General features: G+C 46.4%; 2 protein-coding genes and 2 long non-coding RNA genes across 6 annotated transcripts in view; 1 reads left to right on the top strand and 3 right to left on the bottom strand.

Annotated features, from left to right (window-relative positions):
* The window catches only part of LOC144390230 (uncharacterized), a 198,618-nt gene that overhangs the window by 88,614 nt on the left and 83,466 nt on the right, over positions 1-26,538 (bottom strand). The window lies entirely within an intron of this gene.
* Positions 1-26,538, bottom strand: part of LOC144390452 (protein NLRC3-like) — a 94,062-nt gene that overhangs the window by 43,544 nt on the left and 23,980 nt on the right. The window lies entirely within an intron of this gene.
* LOC144390376 (uncharacterized) overlaps positions 1-26,538 on the top strand; it is a 345,224-nt gene that overhangs the window by 310,700 nt on the left and 7,986 nt on the right. The gene's annotated exons all lie outside the window — the stretch shown is intronic.
* On the bottom strand, positions 6,134-8,267 carry LOC144390444 (uncharacterized). Its single transcript, XR_013454487.1, has 3 exons — positions 7,959-8,267; positions 7,329-7,618; positions 6,134-6,507 (listed from the first exon to the last, which is right to left on the bottom strand). It is a non-coding gene; the product is annotated as an uncharacterized LOC144390444 (long non-coding RNA).

Raw genomic sequence — 26,538 nt, 5'->3', positions numbered from 1 at the left:
TCTCTTCTATGAGACGCATCAGGGGTCTAAAGCAGTCGGGCCCACCCTGCTCCACTGACACGACTCCCTCCACACTCCACTTCCGTCCCCGGTGGACAATTTGAGCCTCCAATCGGTTTCTTTCGTTATTGTATTTTGACCCTTCGTAACGACGCGCTCCACATCTTCAGTTTCGTTGCCATTACGAACAGAGTTGAGTTCAGACCTGTGTGACTGAGTCGTGATATGATGACCTCCTCTCTCCGCGTACAGCAGGGATCCAATATCTCTCCCAGCATCCATAAACATGTCATTAATCATGATATTATAGTAATATTACAATTACGTTTGTCCTCTGAATAATAAACGTGTCTGTCCTCATCCCTTCATAATGAGAGTCTCTGTCCTCTCCACCAGACCTCCTTGTAGAAACATCTCGTTTTAGCAGCTCCGTTCACCGGAATATGGAGGAGAAACACACAGAAACGGAAGCGAAAAGACCCCGAAGGCTCGTGTTGCTGTAAACGTCTTCCGGATGTAAGTTAGTTCAACGTGAGAGCCGATAAACCGCTACGGTCTCCTGATGAGACAACATGTCCAAAGGGCTCAGAGTGGGATTGTTATCAGACACGTTGGTTCTTCAGGTGATTCCGTGTTGCCGAATAACAGATGAGCTCCGCGTGGTTCACAAAGGCTCTTCTACTTGATGTTAGTGGTGATGTTTGGGCCGGTTAGGCAGCAGCGTTTGTTTAATTCAACCCTTTCTGAACAGAGTTCTGCAGCACACGTCACCGTCAGGCTGAGCGCTTATAAGCAGCTGCTTGGTTTGCCCACGTGGGGGCGCTGTGGCCCACAGAGCCACCGGTTAGTTCTGTGACGTCACATAAGTGCGTTTTAAGTGTTTCAAAGACACTAGAACACAACACACTGAACTAAACCAGAGACGTGTGTGGGACAACGTCCTGTAAGAGGACAACGAGGGAACTCGTGCTGATGTCCAGCAAGGGGACGTTATCCCTCCAGATGTTAGTCCATCGTGTCCAGAGGCGCTGACGTTCTCAGTGAACTACAAGCAGGAAGTGAACTAATCCCACATGTGCTGCTGCTCGATGACTGAACCCGTTGTTGTGAACAAGAAGAGGCTCTTTAGTCACCAAAGAACAACAGTTACTTCATTATCGTGGCTCCACTGACCTGTGATTGACAGGTGACATCACGTCACTACCTGAGTTAAGACAATGACGTCACTACAAGGCTTACCGCTACTTGAGCTTCTCTGCATGGCCTCAGCGCGCTGCATCGTGCCGCCTTCACTCACGTGTCATTCAACATGATTGACAGCTGTATGAACAGCAGCTGAGGGGCGTGGAGACGTTCCTGCAGCAGGAAGAACGGAGAGAACTCAGAGCACCAGTAAAGGTCTTCAGGGAGCCCCGGTGGTGGAGCTCAGTGGTTCCATTAGCGCCTCGGTCCAGGGGAAGCTTCAGGAGAACGGCTGGTCATGGACGGGTAATAAGCAGCAACAGAAACATACGAGAAGACTGTCCACAGCTGCATCATGAGGGACCTCTGTCCTCGTGTCCCCTGTTGACTGGACGACACGTGGAAGCAGCTGAAGGTCCTGATCTCCACGCTGCTCGTATTAACCTCCCAACGTGGGGCCCTTTCTCAACGATAGGACGCAGAGGACGGACTTGCGTTCTGGGGAGAACAGACTCGGGGGTCCTGACTCACGGGGACAACAGAGGACGCTCATTTCATGGGACAGCAGCTGCCTCGATGACGTCAGCTGCTCTGAAACATTTGAATACGCTTCTTGACTGTCGGGTGTTTAACTATCACGCTTTTGTTTGCTTCTCATTTCAAATAGAAACGCTGTGTGTGACGGAGCAGCAGAGGAAACTAATTCACAGTAAATATAAATATCAGACATGAAAGTGTCTCAATGGAGCAGATCAGAGTTGTTAGAGCCTCGAGGGGCGAAGAGCAAAGAGGAAAAGGGCGGCGTTTACCCTGAACACCCGTCCACAGCAGCACAGAGAGAACGGCCCCCCCTCACCCACTGAGGGACACCGTGCACATCAGGAGCCCAACGACACGACCAACGTCCAACAAACAGGCGTTTAAAAAGGGCGGCAGTGCTACTTTCTGCACGGACGCTTCAGCTTCACCATTGGTGAGATGCTCTGTGTTTCAGTGTGTGTGTGTTACTCAGCTTCATTGTGTTCTATTTGTAGCCGTTTACCTGCTTCATCTTCCTCCGTCTGGATGTAGCGTGTCCTTCAAGACAAACACACAAAGTGAAACTATGTCTTTGTGATGACGGCTTTAAAGCAACATTTAGTGACTTCGATGAAACGTCTCACTGTCTCTTGACTGTAGAACACGAGACATAATCTACACGTCCACAAGGAGACACGTCCTGGCTCGACTGCTTTCTGTCCCAACATGTTTTACTGCTAATCAGTAGCTGAAACATGCCTCTGAAACAGCTCATAGGACGTTTAGATCAGACGGTTTGATTGTCAGCGTGTCACTGGCAGTGATTGACAGCTGTGTTGGAGACTCCAGGCTCTGATTGGTGGCTTTCCTTTGGGCGCAGTGAAACGTGCCAAAGGCCATTAGGAGCACTAAGCGCAGGCCGAGCATCCTGATCAGCATCACTTTTGCCTTGTTGACAAGTCGTCTTTTCCTCCTGCAGGAAATCCATATGGAGTGTGTTGGAATGAGTGCGAGCTGCAGTTTTGACAGGAGACGCTCCAACGTTTGAGGCCGGAGGACATGCTGTGGAGAACCATGATGTCCACTTTAGGAAAAAGATATTCATTGACTGCTGTAAAACGTCTCTCTAGCGTGTTGTGGGGAATATTAGCTCATAAAAACAACAACATGTGAAGATAGTTCTTTGAATCTTGTGTCAAATCAAAACTGAATCATTTTGACTGCAAACCCTTGATGCTGCTTTTAATATTACATGTATTTGTAAAGAAAGTTTAATTCAGTAGATATTTAGCTAACTTTTAAATATTTTCCTATGATGAGTTTATTCAGTTATGACATCATAGCATTATTATTATTATTATCTCATCAGAACTTTGATTGGACTCTGCAGTGTTTTTTAAAGGTTGTTAACAGAAAACGCTGATACCAGCTATCTAATGGCAGCTAATGTGCTACTCAGCTAACGGTGATTTACAGCAATGACTCACAGTGAAAGTAAAACGGAAGTGACATAGATCTCACGTGAGGGGTTTCCACAGCCATTTGTGAAGAAGACAGAGAGGGACATTGTCTGTCTTCATGTACCACTTGCACACCTCAGGTACCGTTAATCCGATCCGTTCATCCTGCTCCATCAGTTCTGGGGATTCACAACGGTCAACAGGGACGAAATCCAGCCAATCCAAGGACGAAAAGTGGAACCAATCAGACGTGGAGATGCCGGTGACTGGCTCCGCCCCCTTGCTGTCAATAACAACACCTTCGAGCGCGAGCAGAGATTAACCTCGCGAGCGAGGAAGTTCACGTCCACGATGTTTGATTCACGCGCATCAACCGGATTTGCCGCCAAACTCTTTGTCTTGTAGCTCTGGTTTTGCTGAAGCATCAACCAGAAGAGAAAAGGGGCGTGTCTAGAGGAAGCAGGTGAGGAGGCGTGGCCGTTCATCCTGCTCCATTCCTACACAGCTGATCCACATTCCATGATCCACCCCTGCAGTATTTAGAGCCGGGCTGTTCACCTCTCCAGTGGCACCTTGTTAATACTCCTACGTGGTAACGTGGCTCAGTAGCTCTGCTCGTGTTGTCCAGCAAACTCCTGTTCTGTAGTTCTTTCTGTGTGACTTCAGTTCCTCTGTGCACATTCTGCTGTTTACTAGTGACGCCCAGATGAAGCCAGATGAAGCTTTATGAGGCAGTGAAGCTTTATGAAGCAGTGAAGCTTTCCAGCCAATCGCATCGTAAAAAGGTTCATTCATTCAATGCATCTCAAACTCTATGATGACGTCTGCTGTTGAAAACTTGTAGTGCAAATGTATCGAACAGCCCACCAGTATATTTTGGCCCAATCTCTGATTATGAAAAGTTGAACCAATAAATCATCTAATAAACACATGGATTCCTATATGAATAAAACTATTGTTTTCAGGTTTGACTTGTGTCCTTGTTTGTGTATTTCAATTCTCTGTACATTAACAAGAAGTGGAACACACACTTATCTATGTCTTTCTGCACCTTTGTGCCTTATATACATACTAATATATACAAACAATATATATATATACAATATATATATATATACAAACCTTTACCCGAAGTACAGGAAGCACAAGACCCACCAGAGAGTCACCAAATAGCGCCTAACTACTACCGGACTAGGAGAACACCAAAATAGCCGAGGCTACAATTAGCGTAAACAAAACGCTAATCCTCTTCTCGCCTCCTCTGATTGTGCTTCCTTTCCTCTTGGTCTTTCCTCATTGCTCGAGTCACGCTGACACGCTGCCCGGAGCTTTCGGGCCTTTCGTATCGGGCGAGCAATGGCGCTCTGACGCCGGTGTCAAGTCTCTGACGGCGTCGGACCCTCTTCTTTGGGATGCGCCCTTTGGATGAGGACGTTTTGTCCCAAGAGCTTTCATCGTCATCTACACACGAGGAAAAACAGAAGGGAACATTTGTAGTGAACTAAAGCCACCGGCTGCGTTAAATGGTCTTATTTCATCCTTTCACGGCTCAGACACAAAAGACACCGTAAGAAAAAGGTCCCAACAGCGTGAATCAGAGGTTTATCTCCAGGTACCCACTTCTCCACCTGACAAGTCCAGTAAACCACCAACACCAGTTAATGCAGACGTCTGTCTGGATTCCCCACTTACCTCGAGTCCTTTTAGGGCCACAGAGTCATTGTGGCCTTTTCTCAATGTTCGGCCGCTGCAAAAAACCTGTGTGCAGTTCCAAGGCTGCTAACTACCTGACCCGCGAGTGTTCTTAAGCTGTGGAGAACGGAACATGGACATGGAAGTTAGAACACGGAAGGTGGAACGTGGAGAGTCAGTGAGGCCTTCTGGAATATGCAAATGACCATTCAGAGTGAGTTATTTTATGGAGAGGTATAACTTTATTTGCATTGCTCTAAAAAATATGGTTGTACGTTTCATTTGTTTTTAGCTGATGGAGCCATTTGATTACTTGAATTATGTTTGTAGGAGCCATTATGTGTTGTTGTTGGCAAAGTATATTCTGTTTGTTAGACTGTATTTATATTGACACTTTGGACACTAGGTGGCGGTGATTAGGTGCACCTGGGTGTACATAAGGGACGTAGGTGACAGGAAGCGAGGGACAGGTAGGGGAGCACCAGACAGTTCTCACCAGACCACGAAGACAGACCACCATCAATAGGAGCGCGTTCAATCGGTATGTTCATCTGTTTATACAATTGCCTGCAATAAATTACAAACCTCAACTAAAATCATCACTGGAAAATCTTTTGTGTGTCTGCGTCGAAACATCACTCCCACCTGTGCCTGATGGCAAAGAACAACAAGAAGCCAGCTAAAGGGGCAGCAAACCTAAGATTGCCAGAACAAAAGTGAGAACTGCGCTCTATGAGTGAAAATTGAGCCGGTGAAGGTATTGGAACTGGATAAGGATTGCCAGGGCAGACGCGGCAGCCCAATCGACGGAAGATTGTCGCCACCTGTGCGAGCTAATGGAAGGAGATTGGAAACTCCAAACAACAAGGAGCCACGGAGGAGGTACGTGCAACACTAAGCTTTATTGGAAAAGCTATAGCACCAGAAACCGCAACACTGAATCTCGTTGACTCTCACTACAATATAAGCCGCACGACGCATTCTGCCTTCAGTGCGGTTTACTAGATCACAAACAAATATGTCCTTAGTCAAGTCTGACGTTCGGTCACAAAATGGCAATGTTGCATTGGATTCTGAAAAGGGAAAAAACACACTTTATCAGTGTGTTACTAGACACACTGATAAAGGTTTGGAAATGTTCATTGAAAACTGTCAGAAAGCAAGAAACTTGAAATGTAAGCAAGCTAAGAAGTCAATGGAGTTTCAGAAAGAGCTCATGAAATCAAAAGGGAATGCAAATGAAGTGCAATCTAACTTGGTTAGATTAATCAACCTCTGTAATGATGCCAAAAGAAGTCATGAGTCATTGGTGAAGTTACCATTGCCTGAAAGTGAACTTGAAAAGCAAAATCACTGGTTTCAACAAAAAATGACAATTTTTGATGGTTTTATACAGGATGTAAATGTGTGGTTTTCAGAGGTTGGATGGCATGCAACGCATACCATTGCCGAAAATATAATCACAGATGACATTGGACCTGATGACAGTATTTCTAATGTGTCAAAACCCAAATCAAGCAACAAATCAAGTTCTTCATCACGTGCCTCTTCAACATCCTCTGCTCGCATTAAAGCTCATGCAGAAAAGGCTGCTCTCATGGAACGGGTCGCCGCTCTGCAGAAAATGCACGACCTGGAGGCTCAGGAAGAACAACTGAAAAGGCAGGGAGAACAACTGAAAAGGCAGGGAGAACAACTGAAAAGGCAGGGAGAACAACTGGAACTAAAGACTGAACTGGCAGCAACCAATGCAAAAATCAATGTACTTGAATCAAGAAATAGCTCAAGAGTGTCAGACGGAATGAACTCTTATTTGGAAAAAGGAACTGTTCAATGGAAAAGGTCAGTCAAAGAAAATCCACATGCAAACACCTATTTTCCCGATCAATTGCAACAAAGACTGAATGTGCGGACAGGAACAGAATCATCTTCCCAGCAACAGGTTGTTCAGCCAAAGGAAAGCGCTGATGGACCATCTGTTAGAGCTCAGGATATGACTCCTCTAACACAACCTGGATATAACGATCATAATCAAGGTGATATCTATCACATCATTCAGAAGCAAAGTGACATAACCACTCTTCTAGCTCAACACAATCTCTCTTCTACTTTACCACCAAGAGATATTCCCGTTTATGATGGTGATCCCTTGCAATATGGAGTTTTCATCAGGGCATTCGAGAGAGGAGTGGAAAGAAAGACTGATGACTACAGTGACTGCCTGCATTTCCTAGAGCAATATACCAGAGGGTATCCAAAGGATTTAGTCCACAGCTGTCAACATTTGTCTTCGGCTGAGGGCTATAAAAGAGCAAAAGAACTGCTTAAAGAACATTTTGGTAGCGAACATAAGATTGCTACAGCATACATGAACAAAGCGTTTGCCTGGCCAGCGATCAAGCCAGAGGACGTGAAAGCATTGCAAGCGTTTTCATTATTCCTGAGAGGTTGTTGCAATGCAATGGAACAACTCACCTATATGGAGGAGTTGAACGTCGCTTCCAGTATGAAGACCATTCTTCTGAAACTGCCTTACAAGCTCAGAGACAAGTGGAGGAATAGGGCATGTCAGCTCCAGGAACAACATGGACGTCGAGCTAGTTTCTCTGACTTGGTAGACTTCATGGAGAGACAAGTGAAGATATTGTCGGATCCACTTTTTGGGAACATCCAGGATGCTAAGACAACTACATCCGTCAAACCCTATGTCACAGCAAGAGAGAGGCCGAGACCAAGAGGAAGCAGTTTTGCAACTACTGCAACACCTGTGGAAATGCCAATACAAGAAAAAATGACAAGTGGAATGAAAAATGTATCCGTCACCAACCCTCAAAATTCCTGTTTGTTCTGCGAGAGAGATGGTCACGCGTTGGCGCGGTGTCCACAAATTAGGAAAAAGATGCACAGGGAAAAAATTGACTTCTTAAAGAAAAGGGGAGTCTGTTTTGGCTGTTTGAAGGTACATGAGCAAAGACTGCGATAGTCGTTTGACTTGTGACATCTGCAACAAAAATCATCCTGAAATACTTCACATTGAACAAAGAGACATAGGAAGGAAAACAGAATTGGATGGAAAATCAATTGGGAGCAATGCTGTTCTCTCACCTCATACATGTGGGCATATTGGGGCCGGTGAAATAGCCTGTCTCTTCTCTATTGTCCCAGTACAAGTGAAGACCCCCAAAGGAGACACTGTGTTGCAGACGTATGCGTTTTTGGACCATGGAAGCTCAGCCACCTTCTGCACAGAAAGCCTGATGAGAAGACTGAATGTAACAGGACAAAAGACTAGTATTCTTTTACGTACAATGAACCAAGTGAAACCTGTGACTAGTCATCATATCCCAGGTTTAGAGATATCAAGTCTGGACAAAACTGATTTCATACAACTGCCCAATGTATTTACACATAAGATCATGCCTGTGTTTCTTTATTTGAAAAAACATAGATGGAGGAGCCACAAAATTCAACATGGACCATTTTGTTGGGGCATGAACGTCTTTTTTCACATTTCCAAAGTACTCATGGACACGCAGCCCTTCAGTATTGTGGATGATTCAGGGCATTTGTGTCCAAACTGGATCCTCATCATGTTCTCCCTACAAGGCAGGTATGTGTGGGTGCATGAAACACATGAGTACTTCATTGTCTCACAGTTCAGCACTAGATGTGTTTTCCTTTAGGCTCTGCAGGCCGTGGTGGAGGCTGAGTAGGAGTCAGCTAAGGAGAAGGCTAAAGTGGAAAAGGTGGCTGCTGTTAGCCTTACTTCTGACATGTGGACATCCATCAGTATGGATGCCTACCTGGCTGTAAGGTGCCACTGTGGGGGAGAAAACCACACTGGGTTCAGTGCTTCCCCCGATCACACACTGCTGAACATATAGGTCGTGTGAAAGCCTCCCTGATGGAGGAATGGGGAATCGATCATAAGGTGACGTGTGTGGTCACTGATGGTGCTCCCAATATGGTTTCCTGTGTGAGAGCTGAAGCTTCGCCACCATATTTTATGTTGCACACTGAATCTGACAGTGAAGAAGGGACCTGAGCAGCAGCCGGTGCTCTCTGGCATCCGGGCCAAAGCACGGAAGCTGGTTGGCTTCTTTAGGAGCAGCACCACTGCTAAGGTTTGCTCTTTCCCTTTATCCCACTTTCTAATAACGCTGAGAGTTTGTCTGTGTTCCTACTGCAGTGAGTCAATGGCTACTCATCTGTATCTTTAAAGGAGAAGCTGACACAACTTCATCTGGGGACGGCAAACATGAAGCTAATGCAAGAAGTGGAGGCCAGATGGAGCAGCACATGTTGGATGCTGCAGCGTTTGGTGGAGCAAAGGGAGCCATTAACCATATTAACCATTATATGGTTTAAAGGATTCATGGGTTCATGCATTAGCATCATCAACAGAGGTGTCAAGTAAACAAGTACAAATACTTTGTTACTGTACTCAAGTAGAAATGTTGGGTATCTATACTTTACTGCAGTATTTCTTTTTCAGACCACTTTTTACTTCTACTCTTTACACTTTCACGCAAACATCTGTACTTTCTACTCCTCACATTTTAAAAACAGCCTCGTTACTTCCGGCTTGTCGCAGTTCAACAACACAAAGACAAAAAAACGAGATAAATCCAGATAAACGTCGCTATGCGGACAGTGAGTGTGATTGTGGTTGGATGAGAATATAAACATTTAGCATCCAGACACCCGGTTGGTTTTCGCCTCCTCCTCTTCCTCCTCCTCTTCCTCACGCAGAGTCCACGTAACGTTAGATGAGCATCTTCATGACCGTGGGTTTGTCCTAAATGTTTGATTGAGAGTCCGGCACAACACAGCGACTTGCAAGCAGCGTATTAAATAAAGTGACGTGTGTCTTAATGCGGCTTTGGAAATGAACACAAAGGGATTCTGTATTTGCTCGTGAAGCCTGAACATTCTGCTTATGTTGTAAACTTGTAAATATAGTCAAGAAGAGTGCTTTGCAAAGGCGTCTGTTCTCTAATCTCTGTGCTGCTGAGGGAGAAGAACACACTGGGCTACTGGACCATTCTGAGGGGCGACGGCTTTCACGGGGAACTACGCAAATCTATTGGGGAGTTTTGACTTTTCCAAAAGCGCACAGAGCTGGCTGCACTTTTCACTGACAATGTGTCACCAAACTTTCATATCTTGCTGACGTTTTCGCTGAGTTGAACCAACTAAACAGTTCCATGCAAGGTGGCAATACACACGCCATCAGCTGTGTGACAGAATGGAAGGCTTTCTCATCGGGGAGGGAATATCTTCCATGTTTCTGTCAGTGGATGAGCTGGGGGATTCTGCTGTGCTCTCGCCTCCCGCAACACGTGCAATTGTTGTGGAGGCGCTGGAAGGACAATGTGGGAAGTACTTTTCTGAGGCTGACTCCCGGCGCAGGGACAAGGCTTGGAGACAGTTTCCATCCAGAGACAACGCAGCAGACGGCACACGCCTGACAGTGACAGAGGAGGATCAGCTCATCCAACTATCCACTGACCGTACGTTCAGAAACATTTACCAAACCAAACCACACAGTTCTGGATCTCTGGCCACAAAGACTTTCCACAACCAAAAGCAATGATGAGCCTTTTGCCCTTTGCAACAACTTATCTTTGCCAAAGTGGATTTTCCTCCCTCACCTACCTGACAAACCAATCCAATCTAATAGTGATGAGATGTCGACTAATTCATGATTGACAGACTATGCAGACAACCCCCCCCAGAGAAAACAACAACAACAAGTCAAGAGTCAGAATCTCCCGCAGTGGAGGAGGAGAAAAGCTGGAAGGAGAAGGCGTCCAATCACAGATGAATACTGGCGAGGCGCAGTAGAAGGAAACAAAGGGCCCCTTGCAGCAGACTCATAACACACTGTGTGATACGCGGCGTAACGCAGTGTGTGTTCATCTGCAGCTACACTTTGGGCTCCGACGTCTTGGTCCAGGGTAACGGATCAGACTGAAGAGCTTTTGTGGGAAGAAATGCGTAAATATGAGCCGTCATTGGCGGACTATGAGGACGCCGGATGGCCTCTGATTCATGGAGGGAGATCTCCACAAACGAGGGAACAAAGTCGTGGAGGAAAATACGGGACAAATGTGTCCTTGATGAAAAGCAGCAGTGTGGATGCACGGGGCAATAAAGTCTATGATCAATAAATAAAGCCACCAGCGACTTCCACACACAAAGACGTGACTCTCCAGGTCGTCTTCAACAAAACACGTGACTCCACCTGTTGTTCTGGAGGTGAATCGCTCTGCAACACACGCAGGACTTTACAACCAGGAAGTGAAACCAGCGCGTCGACGCAGACGCAGAAACACGCGGCGGCCTTTAGCCTGGGGGGGAACAACTGTTCAGGCTAGAATGCAGATGTTTGTTTACTCTGTCTCTTTTGTTTCTGCTTGTTGGACTGTGTGTGTTTATTGTTGGTTTTTCTTTCATGTTTTGTGTTCTGGCTCCTTTGTAAAAGTGGAATAAAGGATTCTTTAAACCTCAAACCTCTGTCTCTCTCTCTCTCTCTCTCTCTCTCTCTCTCTCTCTCTCTCGGTGCATGCTGGGAGTGAGCGTGTGTGAGCGTCTTTGAGCGGTTTTCTCTCTTTGTTTTTTCCCTTAGTCATATATATTAATTTAATGTGGTTTAGTGGTTGTTTCTCACTTTAGTCGTTGGGGTTTTTCTTTGGGTTTCTTTTCTCCTGCCGGTGTCTCGCCGGTCGGCGTCTCTAGACGGTAAATGGAGACACGTTCTCCCAGCTCACGAGGAAGCACGGCATTAAGATCGCCGCGGGCTTCCCGTGCAGCGTGGAGGACATCGGGCTGTGGGGGAGAAGGTCGGGGACGGCAGCGTTAAGTCGGCCGCTCGGATGAACGGCGCCGTGGTCATCTTCCTGGACCAGGTGGAGAAGGTGAACCGAGTCGTCGAGGCGCCTCACGGTGAATGAAATGTTTGTCCAGGTGTTGCCACTGACGCAACCGGCCACGAAGGTGGTTCTATCAAACGTCCCTCCGTTCATCAGCGACGAGTTCCTCAGCAGAGAGCTGTCCAGACACGGAAAGGTGGTCTCACCGATCAAAGATCTTGTCTGGACGTCTCAGTTACTGAAGCACGTGGTGTCTCACCGCAGACACCTGAATATGATCCTTAACAACCGGAATGTGGAACTCAACCTCCGCTTCCATGTGAAGGTGGATGATTATGAATACGTGATTTTTGCATCATCGTCGGCGATGAAATGTTTCGGTTGCGGCGAGGAGGGGCACACCGTGGGTGCCTGCCCGAGGCGCGGGGACCCGACTCCGCCTGGCGGGGCTGCGGCGGGGGATCCTCCGGCCGCGGTTCTTGCGGGGGGGTCTCCGGCCGCGGCGCTTGCGGGGGAGTCTCCAGCCGCGGAGGTGGCTGCGGCGTCCGTGAGGCCGTTTCCGGTGCCGCGGGCCGTTGCGCTGCTGTGCCTGACCCACACGGGGTGAGTATGGAAGATGTGCACAGTGTAAATGAGGGTGTTTTGGTGGGTGAGAGAGGAGCTTTGGGTGAGGTGGCACAGGGTGAGGATGGAGGGGAAGGAAAGGAAAAGGGTGAGGGGGGTGTTAGTGTGGAACAGGAGTCAGGTGCCATAGAGGCACAGTTGGGGGGAGGACTGAATGGGGGGGTGGAACAGGCAGAGGAGGTTGAGATGGTGGAGGAGGAAGCAGGAGAGCAAAAAGCTGCAACAAAAAGAAAAAAAAAGAGGCAAGATACAGGCAGCGAGGCAAAAGCCAGCAAGGTGGGGGAGGAAGAGGAGGCCATGGGGGGTCAGGGGCCATCTGACGGCAGTGAGAGTGAGGGCTGTGTGTCGGACAGCAGCGACATCCACAGCGCCTGTCTGACACACAGCCAGCGGGAAAAACTCTACTCCGCACAGCAAATCAAAATGTTTTTACAAAAAGTCAAAAATAGGAGAAATCTTAAAATCGAGGAGTTTTTCCAGACCTGGTGTGTTTTTATAACTCAGCCAGACTCCGCATGAGCCAGCGAGAGGAGTCTGGCTTCACAGATCAAGAGGGTTTTAGACTGAAAAAAATTGTGCTAAAAGCAAAACGAGCAATCGATGATCACGAGAAAAGCCCCAATGTGTGTTTTAATTGATTTATTGGTTTTATTTTTATTTTTTATCATGGATACTTTAAAAGTGGGAAGCCTGAATGTGAACGGAGCCAGAGATGCCAAGAAGAGGGCATCTATTTATGAATTAAAAAAAATGAAACGTCTTGATGTTCTCTTCGTGCAAGAGACGCACAGCGACAGCACCAACGAGGCCGACTGGAGGAGGGAAGTCCTGCTGAGCCACAACACCAACCTCAGTGGAGGAGTGGGCTTCCTCTTCTCCAGGTCCTCTAAGCCAATCTCCCTGGAGGTCAAACACATCATCGAGGGGAGGTTGTTCTTAGTCAAGGCACGGTTCGACCTTTTTACTGTTGTTTTATCAATGTGTATGCTCCAACAATCGGTACAGAGAGGAAGCTGTTTTTAACAACAGTTAATGATCTTTTAGATGGCTGTGCCCCGGAGGATTTTTTATTCTTGGGGGGGGGATTTTAACTGCACAGAAGATGCGACCATAGACCGCAACCACGCAGAGCCACATCCAGCTTCCCAGCGCGCTCTGAGGCAGCTGGTCCGGTCTCATGGCCTCATGTGTGGAGAAGGATGCATGCAGACTGCCGACAGTACACGTGGTCCCACCTCAGAGAAGGTAGAATCTCCTCAGCCAGGCTTGATCGGTTTTATGTTTTTAAGCACCATTTTAATATTTTCAAAATGTGTACCATTGTACCTGCTGTTTTTTCAGATCATTCCCTGCTAGTGTGTAATGTTTTTATTAGGAACATTTTGCCAAAAGGCGCGTACTGGCATTTTAACTCCGGTTTAACATTTGATAGGAATTTTAGAGCGGTCCTTTCATATTTTTGGAGTGTTTTTAGGCTAAGGAAGAGTGATTTTAGTAGTTTTAGGCAGTGGTGGGACCGCGGTAAGATCGAGATTAGGCTTCTTTGTCAGCAGCACACTCTCAACGTGACATCACCAGATCTATGAAGGACCTGGAGACTGATATAGTGGAACTAGAGCGTTTAAACGAGTCCACAGGAGAGCAAGGACATTTTGAAATCCTCAAGATCAAAAAAATGGCTCTGGCCGACCTGTTAGACGTTAAAGCTCAGGGTGCACTGGTCAGGTCCCGATTCCAGACCATCACGGAGATGGACACTCCCTCTAGCTTCTTCTTCGGCCTGGAGAGGAGGAGTGGGCAGGGGAGGGTGATCCACGCGCTGTTGGCAGACACAGGGTTGCCGGTGGTGGAACCAGATTAGGAGGTGAGCGGTCAGCTTTTACTCCTCCCTCTACACCAGTGAGTACAGGGAGGAGGAAGCACTGACGGAGGAGTTCGTGAGCGGACTACCTCAAGTCTCTGAGGAGACCAACAAAGCGCTTGACCGACCCATAACGGTGCAGGAGCTGAAGGCCGCCTTGCAGGGCATGCAGGGACGGCGTGCTCCTGGCATCGACGGCCTTGCCGCAGAATTTTTTAAGACATTCTGGGATATATTTGCACCTGATGTCCTGGAGGTTTTTAATGAGAGTCTGGCCTCTGGTTCCATGGCGATGTCCTGCCGCAGAGCGGTCATAACGCTACTGCCGAAGAAGGGGAACCTACAGGACATCGGCAACTGGCGCCCTGTGTCTCTACTGTGCGTGGATTACAAGCTTCTGTCCAGGGTGTGGTGGAAGATTTTGCACAGACAATCGTTAAGTAAGAAACAAAGGCTCTGAGTCAAGTATGTCTTTTCTCCGTTTATTTCCTTGCAAGGGAAAAAGAGTCACAACAGCTACGTGGTCAGTAGACTGTCAAGAACCTCCTTTTTCCCCCCACACATCGAGGCAGTTCTTATACCTAAGTTTAGATATCGGTGGCGTCAACAGAAACCTTTGACCATCTTGTTGAGTCTCTACAGCCAGGGTACTGGGAACATCTTGTCCATGTGAGACACGTCAGCTCTTTGACCGTGTCCTTGCTCTCCCAACATGCTAAAACAAAGGTGGTCATAGACATAACAAACACTTTGTTCAGTCTCTACAGCTATGACGCTGGAAACATCTAATCCAAGTGGGAGACATCAGTTCTTATGTCAGGGCCTTTGTGACCTAAGCACTTGCAACTAATAAACTGGTTATACAAATGAAGCATTTAAAAGGGTCACATATCATTTTCCCATTACATTAGTGAGGTGTTTGAGGCCTCTCCAAACCGAAGCAGAGTCACTTGCTGAGAACTGTTGTCGGAGTTTCTCAGAGTACAGTCGTTTAGCGTCTCTCACCGCCTTGCTAAACTTGTATTTTGCCTCTGTGTACAAGTCTTTGTCCCCGCTCCTAAATGCCTGATCCTTCTGCAGGCGTAGTGTTCAGAGCTCCGCTGTGAACCAGGGTTTGTCGTTGTTGTAACTCACCCTGGTGCATGATGGTACACAGCTGTCCTCACAGAAGCCGATGTAGGAAGTTACAGCCTCTGTGAACTCATCCAGACTGTCAGTAGCTGAAAACATCCCAGTCTGTGCAGTCAAAGCACGCTGAAGATCCTCCAGCGCCTCACTGGTCCACTTCTTGAATTCCCTCACCACAGGTTTGCAGAGCTTTAGTTTCTGCCTGTATGCAGGAATCAGATGGACCATGACGTGGTCAGAGTGTCCCAGTGCAGCACGAGGGACGGCGTGATGAGCCCTGCTTACTGTGGTGTAACAGTGATCCAGCGTGTTCTCCTCTCTGGTGGGCATTTAATAAACTGTCTGTATTTAGGAAGTTCATGGGTGAGATTTCCTTTGTTAAAGTCCCCGAGGACAATAACTAAAGAGTCCGGGTTGGTCCGCTCCACATGCCGTATCTGGTCGGCGAGTGTCCGCTGAGCCTCGTGCACGTTGCCCGCCGGCGGCATGTAAACACCGACCAGGATGAATGAAGCGAACTCACGGGGGGAATAAAAGGGTTTGCAGTGGATGAAGAAAGTTTCCAGATGAGGAGAACAGTGTTGTAGGATCACCGTTACGTCGTTGCATTCTGGATCACACTCACTGTTTGAGTTCCTTTGCTCTCAGTGAGGAGGAACAAGCAGTTTATCACATGCAGAGCGGAGAGTGCGGGTCGGGGTGTCGGGTTGGACCAGGTCCTGGATGTAAGCTGGACCCCATCCATTCACAGCACGGTACGTGAGCACCATGTTTAGAGGACTTAGGAAGGTTAAAGAGCAGTGGAGCTGCTGCATTGTGGATGAGCTGCAGAGGTGGAATGGTGGTAGCAGGAGACCTGCAGGAGAGAGTTACAGTAGTCAGACTGACGACGCTTCATGAATTAGACCAATGGATAAAATGCATTTAGTGTCCACCAGGATACAGCCCTGATTCTGACACTATGTGATCAATAAAGACATGAGAATAGTGTGACACCGCTGTCATGTTGACACTAATCAATAGAATAACACCAATGCACAGCTATGATTGTGTTCAATGTAATGTAACCAATCAAAATGCATTCATGTAATACTTTGCACCACTTATATTGACCCAGAGAGTTACAGTGAACGCGCCATCCAATGTAATACCTCATTGCACCACTATATTCTGTAAATAACTAGTCAACTTGAACGCACCAGGAGGCGTCACGTGTCCAGGGGTGTGGACACGGCTTCTCACACCTTTACTGAACTCTATAAATATCTGTAAGCACCCATTGTTCTTGATTGGTTGGTGGAAGCAAGAGACGGTCACTATGTGATAGTCAATGAGCTCCTCTGTGGCCTGTTGATGCACAAACCAGCGGATCCTCAGCTGAGATCTTCTTTTCAGCACAACACCTTTTCTTTTATTAAAGGCTTTTCATTTGAACTTTTCAGTCCAATATGTCTTCTGTCTGTCCGGAGTTTCTTCATTTTTTGAACACAAGTGGGTGCGGTGCGTCACTGAGAGTCACTGGGGGTCACTGGGGGCTCCTGAAGGTTCCCAGCTCGTGTGAAAAGCGTTTGTCAGTGTTTATGTTCTAAGTATCTTTGCATCAGCAGATGAGAAGATTCAAATCCAACTGCCTGCTGTGGTCGACCCATTGCCCTGAACATCATGATGCACAAGACTGTCGGACTTTGGCCAAGACAACAAATGTTATGGTAAAATGATGAATGATGAAACGTCAGGTCCTGATGAAAGACACGAGTGCACAGCCACAACAAAGGCTCAGCAGCATCCCTCTATGGTGGAAAGGGTAGTAGAGTCCATCTGCTGTATTCTGACTCTGCAGGGACCCTGAACCCCCACATTGAACACTGAGCCTTTATACACACGCTACAACTTCCTTTGCATTCTCATTTTCAGGAGATGCTAAATTTGATCTGCTGGCAGAATAATGCACAAGTTATTGATGAAAATAGCCACAGTTAAGCTGCAAATAAATAATACCATGTCTTTGGTTACCTTTGAATTATGTTAACTAAAACGTGTTATTATACATATTGCAAACATCTCACAAAAAGCCAAGATATTAAAATTTAGAAATGAAGACATTTATAAACAAAATAGAAAAATGCATCATTTGTGTGTAACTCATAACTGAGGTGTTGAAATGTAGCACATACTTGGTGCTTTCCTTCTGTGGAGCATCACATACGTGCCGTGATCAACAAATAAGGTTTTCACACATCAGCTCAAAGACAGAGGGATCAAGGGGGGAGGAAGAGGAGAGGAGGAAGCGTGACAGGAAACTACAGTAAAGACACAACGAGCTGAAACTGACGTCCAGATGAGGTGATGTCACTGAATCAATGCAGCAGGTTTTTGCATCTTAGAGTTGAGAAGTTCCCACACCAGAGACAACGTTTATTACTGCGTGGGGACCAAAGTGGAGCATTTAGCAGCTAGAGAGACAGAACAAAAAGCAGAGTGAATATTGGACAAAGCATCCGGTTGACTGGAACAGGACACTAGTGGACACTTAGTGTTGGTGTTGCTCTTTGGCTCAGGTGTGTACTGACTGGCAACCGTTTGGCTTTCATACCTATCAATGTTTTCTTTACAGCTCGTCACACTGTGGCCCAAAAACCCAGTGATGCACTTTTCTCCATCCTACATTTGTGTTGTGGCCAAAGTAATAATAAGAACAAGAAGAAGAAGAAGTGACGCTGCATTCATCCCACATACAACATCACAGGACGAACACGGCAAGACTCACAACACACAACTCCTCACAATGACATGATCAGAAAATATGACACAATCACACCAGCTCAAAGTAATAAGCAACATATGTTCAACAGTCCATCTTACTCCAGTGTCCCTGAATCATAGGAAAATGATACAATGCATGAACGTAACCGTTTATCGCTCTAAACAAGAAATAAAATACATGAAACCTGAGAGACAAAATGTCTTAAAGTCTCTGTAGCTGCAAAGAAGTTCTTCCTCCTTTCATGTGAGTAGCGCTGCACTGCTCTCTGATGGAGGCGGATACTGAAACTCCTCTTGTGCCTTGTAGATATTTACAGTTTAGTTCCCACAGATCTTCACTCGTCTGATGCATCGGACCGGAGAGGAACACCAGCATGATCTTCGCTAAAATACCTTCTCTATTTAGTTAAAGTATAAATGAACGTGTTGTCCGTCTCCAGGTCCCAGCAGCATCGGGTCCGACCTCTGTCTCCACGGGTTCAGCCTCGTGTACCAGAGCACGCCGACGGCCTTCAGCCCAGAGACACCAGGTACACACATGAACTACAAGCAGACGACACGAGCAGGAACATCCATGTTTCATTTTCACAATCCCTTGATGATCTTTAGTTCATGTGCCGTGGCAGTGACGGGGACCCTCACCGGCTGTATGAGCCGGATGTCTTTGCGTACGACTTGTACAGCCGCCTCGGCCCGTACGCCTCTGTTCCGCTGTTAGTGGCCCACAAACCAGACCGGACTTTGGGTGTTCTGGCTGAACGCCTGAGACGCTTGTTAACGTGGGTCACAGCGTGTCGGCTCCTCGGGCGAGTATTGTTCCTGTGTGCTTCTCATACAGTATCTGGTCCTCGGTCAGAGAGCTTCTTCTTTCAGCTGCGTAGTTCATCCCGTTTGTGTGACTGGGAACGATTGATCCGTCCTGCAGACTTTGCTGCTGCTTTTTGTCCTCCTGCTGGCAAACAGCCAATAAACCCGTTTATTACTACATTTATGTTGGAAAACATATAGAAATGCACATTTAACCACTTTACAAACCCCTCCCTCTCTAAGCACGGCCAAACTCCCCCACTGAAGACGAGGCGCATGGAGCCACAGACTGACAGAAAGAGGTGTGATGGACAGCGTGGTTCTGCTCGGGCCCGGTCCACAGCAGCTGTTCACCCAGTACCAGTGTGCAGCACACAATATATTGGACTATTTGCATGTGGAAAGAAACCCCCCACAACAGGATTAGATAAGGATGATAAGGATGCAGCGTCAGATATCAGGTTGTTTACTGTTTATTGTGTCTTGTATGTTGCAAATTACACACATTAATGAGAAGGAACACGATGCTTTCTGTATCACTTCCCCTCTTAGTTTGTTTCTGCACATGTTGACAATATTCACATGATCCATAAGTCACGGCTACTCGTCTCTCCTCCCTCTCTCAGGATATCAAGCCCCGCCCCCTTTGTTTCCTCTCGGGTACCACCAGAGCCGCTGGATCTACGACGAAGAGGCTGACGTGAAGGCTGTGGACGCTGGATTCGACCGCCACGACATCCCGTGCGACGTTATCTGGATGGATATCGAGCACGCGGAGGGGAAGCGTTACTACACCTGGGACGCCGCGCTTTTCCCCCCAACCGGCCAACCTGCAGCGCCACCTGGAGGAGAGGAAGAGGAAGGTGAGTTTCTAGCGTACATTGTCGGCCTTGTTTGTTTTTGGGTGTCACGAATCATTATGGTGCATTTTTTTCTTCTCTGTCAGTTGGTCGTGATAACCGATCCTCACATCAAGATCGACCCCGGTTGGTGTTTGTCTAATGAGGCCAGAGATGGGGGGCACTTCATCAAGAACAGAGACGGGCAGATCTATGAGGGGTCTCGTTGGCCTGGTAATGTTTCTCTGACTGAATAGAGTTTATGTCTAAAATGGTCAAATGGAAGTAGAGTTGCTCCCAATGAGGGACTTTGGTGCTGTAACATTGGACTGGAATGTTCTGTCCCGGTGTCAAACTGTTGAGTGGTTGAGGCCTCTCTCTTGCAAACATTTTAGGCCCTTTATAAAAACGTTCCAGAACTCTGCTGTGGTGGTGGCCGTGGTTTTTGCTCGTCTGCAGAGGGGGGAGAGAGAGGGGGAGGGGCTCAGGGAACCTGGCAGGTGGAGGCAATCGGCCTCAGCTGAGCTGAATGTGTTTTGATGGTGTTGGTCTGGTTTTAAAATGCAGTAAGGGCGATCAGGAGGAGAGAGCCGCAGAGCGAGCGAGACGCCGGGAGCTCTCGCTGCGTTGACAACTGAAGCAACGAAATAAAAGGATCGTCTACCAAACCTGCTGTGTCCTGCCTGTACCCCAAAGAACATACACCGTGACATCTGCATTTCTGCAGACGTGGTCTCAGGGAACTGCAGCAATGGGACATTAAACACAGGTTCATTCATCTAAGCCGGAGACCGATGAGGACAGATCAACAAAGAGGATATAAACAAGTAAATACATTCTCTTCTTGTGAGGCGAGAGCCTAATCAGGCAGGAAAGAATATACAATAAACCCTGACGATTCTACATGCGATGTTGTCGAGGTAACACAGCAAAGTGCTCTCTCTTTGCGGCCTGAGGGGGGCGCTGGTCTTGGGCCGATGCCTCACCTGGCGTGCAACGTGACCCGGAGCCGGAGATGCTGCCGCGCTGGAAGCAGGCGGCCGCCCTGCAGCCGTTCTTCAGAGGTCACTCTGCAAAGGGGACGAAGCTGTTTGGGGAGAAAGTCACCGCCGCCATCCGCACTGCGATCCAACAGAGCTTCTCTGACTGTTTCAGTCAAATGAGTCACAGCCATTTGGATCCACCAGGAACGACTGCTTTCCCTTAATGGATATCATCTCCTGCATCAGCCACCATGACTCTCCTCACACGGGGAGAGGATTCATACATGGATTCTAACAGAGTCACATTCCTCCACATGCGTGACCACATTCTGTGTCTGAGCGACAAAATGAGATAGTTAGTGTTTAAACTAATAGTGCGGCTAGTTTTACCCTGAATAAATACATTCTGCACTAAATACATACAGCTGAGATTTCTATGCTGTACGTATTTGGTAAAAACATTGATAACTTCTATATCATTACTGCTGGCATTCATTAAATGGTCTCTGATGAGTCGGTTGTCTTTGTCCTGTGGTAGTAAAACATCATCACAGAGACTCTGGTAAGCCCTCTACAACGTATATAAAGGCTGCCAACATGAATAAATGTGCACCATGTTATCAAAACGCTGTGAAATATTCTTGATAAAGAGTCTTTGCTGGATTCGATGGTCCTCACTACCAAACTAAAGGGATGTTGTAGCCGCGCATCAAACCCTTGATCCCCATTAGTAGCCAGAGGGCAGCGTGGTGTAATCGGGCAACACCCGCCGCTTATTGTTCACCACTTGGACTTTCCTTTTTAAGACGGAGCCTCTTCTTGTCCCGTTTGATGGTTTCAGACAGTCAACGTATGTGTGCTGTGATTGGCTACAGCAGATGGAACGAGACCAATCAGCGCGTGGGGCGGGACAACAGCCGCGTCACGGCTATTTAACGCGACGCCTTTGCATGTGACGCTGGTTTTACCTTGTAGCGTGTCGTGTGCGTAACATACAAACTGTGTGGCGTCGTCTTCTTCGGCCCGGACACACACATCACATGTTTAGTTGGTCAGTCACCAAGATGTGGCCCGAGGGGGGGAACCCGATCGCCGGCCCCTGATGTAAAGACAACGCTGTCTGTGTCGCAGTACAACAGCCTCTCCTGCAGCTTATCTAGCAAGTCGTAAAGCATCAACCTGGCGTGGGCCGTTGTCATGGCTCCTGTGAAGACATTTACGTCTCTTACACCAGAGTTGCTGCTGTCTGCATGACGCCACTGCACCAAAGCCGCCTCATCTGGGATCAAACAGAATTGTCTCACATCAAACTGGTCGTGAACATGAACTGTGATCAGCTGACATGTTACTCCTCATGCTAAACCGGCCCCACAGAGGGTTTGTTACAGCTCCTCATGGCTTTGTGGACACACATTTAGTCTGGGTTTAGCTGAATGTCCTCCTTTTATTTCTCCCCATCAGCCTGTGTTTTGACGTGGCCCCGATAGCCTGATGCCTCCTGCTTGCTTTTCATGAACGTCTTCACATGTCCACTAAACAATGTGCTTGTTTTGTTGGGAGAATGCCAGACTTCATGGGTGGACACAATCCGCTGACCCTTTTCCACAGACGTCTGTAGCTCCAGGGACCCGAACCCCAGACAGCTGCCTCTCTCTCTCACTGTGAACACACTCACAAGGTTGGTTCAAAGTGTCAGCACACAACCCGCACAGCGGGAACATGAGCTTTCCATGACATCTGTACGGCAAGACGGGGAGAAACAGCCCTCGGGGGGGGGGGCACTGTGCACTCTATGAAGCCGTAGTAATTATCCATGGACTCAGAATCCCTGACGATAATCTGGAGGTGGCCGACGGGATGCTGTTTGTTTCTCTGTACAGTTGGATACAGACTTGTAAAGTCCTAGTATCTGATTTTTTCATCATCGCAGACCTTGTGGTACAACTTCATAGCATCTGTACGCCGGCCAAAGAGCCTTTGTAGGATCCAGACGTTTGTGCTGTTTGTACGTGGCCATAAAGGCCTGTACAGAAGCGCTGGATGGTTCTGATGAGGCCCACTCACACTCCCACATCAGCACAACGTTCAAACCCTGTTGTTTCTGCAGGGCATCTGTTCTCTCCATAAGCGCCTTGTGTTGTTACCATACGGGACTTTGGTGACGGGGTTCATGTCGCTCTGTACGCGACATTTGACACATCCGGGAAAAAAACAACCGGCCGATTCATAACAAGCGAATTCTAACCGTCCACATAGAACGGAGCAGACTGGTGCTCCCCGTGGTTGAGTGCATGTCTGTCAATATTCTCCGTGTGGGACACGTATTCAGGCCACTGCATGGAAACATCAGAATACGTCTTCTTGTGTCTTGTGGAGCCCCTCGTGTGTCAGAGCCACCGTGTCCCGCGGGAGGAACAAGGTTCTGAACACACCCAAACAGCTGGATGGCAAAGTGGTGAGAGGAACAGGGTGGAGCTGCGTGCGTTCTAGGAATGTTCCACCATGAATGGAGCACGCGCTCCACAACGCCTCCACATCATTGACACAGCAGGCTGAGCTCTGCCTGGAAATCACATTTCTCTCCACAAACTGTGCTGCACCACCTCATGAAGGAAGTTTGTTCAGTGTCACACCCCATAGCAAAGCAAAATTGAAGATGAGATCTCCTTTATGTCACATTTACATCTCCTAGATATAAATGAGCACTAATTGAGACCAAAGTGGTTTTCTCATTCTTCTCAAATGTCTCTCCTGAGAATTAAGTCTCACATTGAGCAAAGTGCAAGTTCTCTAAATTCTCTCACAGCTGTCTCTTTTCCTGATCTCAACTAAGAGAAAAATGAGACATACAATGCAGCTTTCAAAGATGTCTCAATTTGATCTCAATTATATCTCAGTGAGAAATATGTCTCGTACTGCTCACTATTTGAGTTCTCAGATTCTCTTACAGTTGTCTCTTTCTAGTGTTTCAGCAAAAAGAAAAAATAGAGTAGTGTTAGCTCTCAAATTAGTCTCAATATGAGACATTATTTAATATTATAGCTCAATCATATCTCAATTTATCTCAGCGCAAAATTTAAGAAAAGAAGTATATCAATTCAGGCAAATAATTTGAGATGGTTTACATAATGTTCAACTTACAAAAGGTGTTTATTTCTGACAAGCCATACAATTCATTAATTAGAATTTTGAGTTCTAAAACGTAACCCATCAAAACATAAGCCATGATTTGCTCAAAAGACACCTTTGTGAACTTTCTAAATGTTGACAATTGTGCTGTTTTAAAAGAATTCACAGCAAAGCTCTATTGTATAGAGCAGTAAAAGAGTGTGTAACACGTTACTCCAAGAATCCTACCTCATGTGTGATGAAAGAGTCCGTTATGACTATTACTATTAACGTTGCACGCGCGGGAGACGTGGTAGCGCCAAGACCCGCCCTACGAAGCAGCTCATTGCATGGCTCACGATTGATTAGACTTTTCACCTCGAGTGGTTAAGGTTAGGATAGCGGATTGGTCAGGGGATGGGACCTGAACAAATAAAAATGTTGTTATCTAGAATACAGGGCTTTTAAAAAGAATGTAATAGTATAAAGGAAATATAATCTGTGGGTATACTCCAGTCCAGCAGTGGCGGTAATACAACAACAAGTTATCAACCGCCAGATAAAAATAGAAGAAGAAGAAGAAGAAGAAGAAGAAGAAGATTGGAGGGCGGGTCTTGGCGCCAATTCGTAATTTCGTTGGGGTGAGAGAAGTGCGTCGGTAACTGCTGCTGCACCTGTTGGCTTTTGCCCCTGCCACGAAGAGGTAAGAATGAAATTCTTTTGACGTTATCATAATAATGGAAGGTGGGGATTAGGTAATTAGGTGTCTGTCCAACAAGTAATTGACAAAGAAACTCCGAACTGTATTCAGACTGTCGAAAATGGGATGGTTTGCTAAGTTAACGTTAGCTAATGGCTAATGTTAACGTTAGCTAATGGATAACGTTAGCTAACTGCTATTGTTAACGTTAGCTAATAGATAACGTTAGCTAACGGCTAAAGTTAACGTTAGCTAACTTGTGTTAGCTAAATGTTTTAAATACATTTAAATTTGACTTTGTTGACTGGATTTGCCCTCCTATTTTTGCTGTACACTAGCTATTTATCTCTGAAATTTCAGATCTGCAAGTTCATAAATATTGTGTCACGAGTCCGTATGTTGTGAGCACAAGTTCATAAATATTGTGTCACGAGTCCGTATGTTGTGAGCACAAGTTCATAAATATTGTGTCACGAGTCCGTATGTTGTGAGCAGATTTTCTGCAAAAGCTCACCCAAGAATAGGGATGCTATCAGGGTTCATGATCTTTACATTTTTTTAATCTTGGTGGTTTTATAGGTTTTAAAACAATCAATTAGGAAAATGATTTGATTTGATTTTTGCTCATTTTAATACCATTATTGTCTCAAAGATATGAAGTGAATTTAGGTTAAAATTGTGTCTATTGATGTTATACTTAGCGTTAATGATCTAAAATGTATTTTTTTCATTAACCGGATGGAGAAAAACAAAGTGCTGGCAAAAAAGAGGCTACGGGTTCCCACTCAGAAAATTGAAGGACCTGAGCTCCCCTCCCCCAAATGAGCAATCTGGTAAGTATTAACGTAATAGTTTGTTATATATGGGGTAATAATCATAACATTAATAATGTCTAAAAATACCAGTCTAAATTGTTGTGGCCAAATAGAAATTCATTTCCATCGATGAATCCATCACCTGACGGGGGACATGCAACAGGCCGCAACACAGCTGGACCACCACCCTATGGGTAGGTTTGTCATAATTATTACATAATCGCCTGGGCCCATGAGTTCAACACTTTTTATCCTTATCCGATCAGATTTGGCAAAGTTCAAAACCAAAGAAAAACATCATTAGGATAACTTTGTTATCCAATCTATGATAATAGAATAGGCTCTATGCACAGCTCCACTACTTCCTGAACTTAAGGCTGGTCTTTTATTTCCTGCCTTACATTATTGGACAAACTGATTAATCCACGTGTGTCTGACCATTGTGACTCAGACACACGTGGATTAATCAGTTGTCCAATAATGTAAGACAGGAAACCAAGGAGCTGCCTTAAATTCAGGAAGTAGTGGAGCTGTGTGTAGACCCCATTACTGTATTTGAGTAAATAGTATGTGAATGACTCTTGGCCCTGATGAAAATGATTTGCTATTATTTTTGCTTAATGATCAGAATCGTTTACGTTCATCTTTTTACGAGCTCACTTCCCTTTCAGATCCAGGCCGGGTCAGAGAGCTTCAGACTCTCTGCGACTTAATTGGAGAGAGATCTGGTGGCAGCCTAGCTTCACCATCAGCCCAGCAGGAGCTGTTTCCTGGGAGCGGCATATTCATCTCATCATTCCGCCTGGCTGCCATGAATCACGCATCAAAACCAAATTGCATGCGTCTGTTTTATGCACTTTTTGATAATTTCTTCACTGTTGAGGAGTGTCAAAATGCAGTGCCCTTTGGTCACCCTGGCAACAACCCCTCAGGAAAGGAAGGAAAGCAGGTCCTTGACTGTAAAAAAGTTGACTGAATCCTAAGTACGTTTTTTTTAAGGATAACACTTGTTTTATTCATATTCATGATTGGCCAAAAAATCGTACTTGCTGATTTGCAATTCTCTGAACTGAAATGGACGTCTCACGGTGTTATTTCCTTTTAACCTGAAGTGCAGTTGTATATGGTCTATGTGGTAATTTTTTTGTCAAATTACTCATGACTGATTTTAATGCTCTTGTC

This window comes from Gasterosteus aculeatus, chromosome 21 (genome assembly GCF_964276395.1).
Source record: "Gasterosteus aculeatus chromosome 21, fGasAcu3.hap1.1, whole genome shotgun sequence".
NCBI lineage: Eukaryota > Metazoa > Chordata > Actinopteri > Perciformes > Gasterosteidae > Gasterosteus > Gasterosteus aculeatus.
The sequence above is the reverse complement of the archived record's forward strand: the minus strand, read 5'-3'. Positions and strand labels throughout refer to the sequence as shown.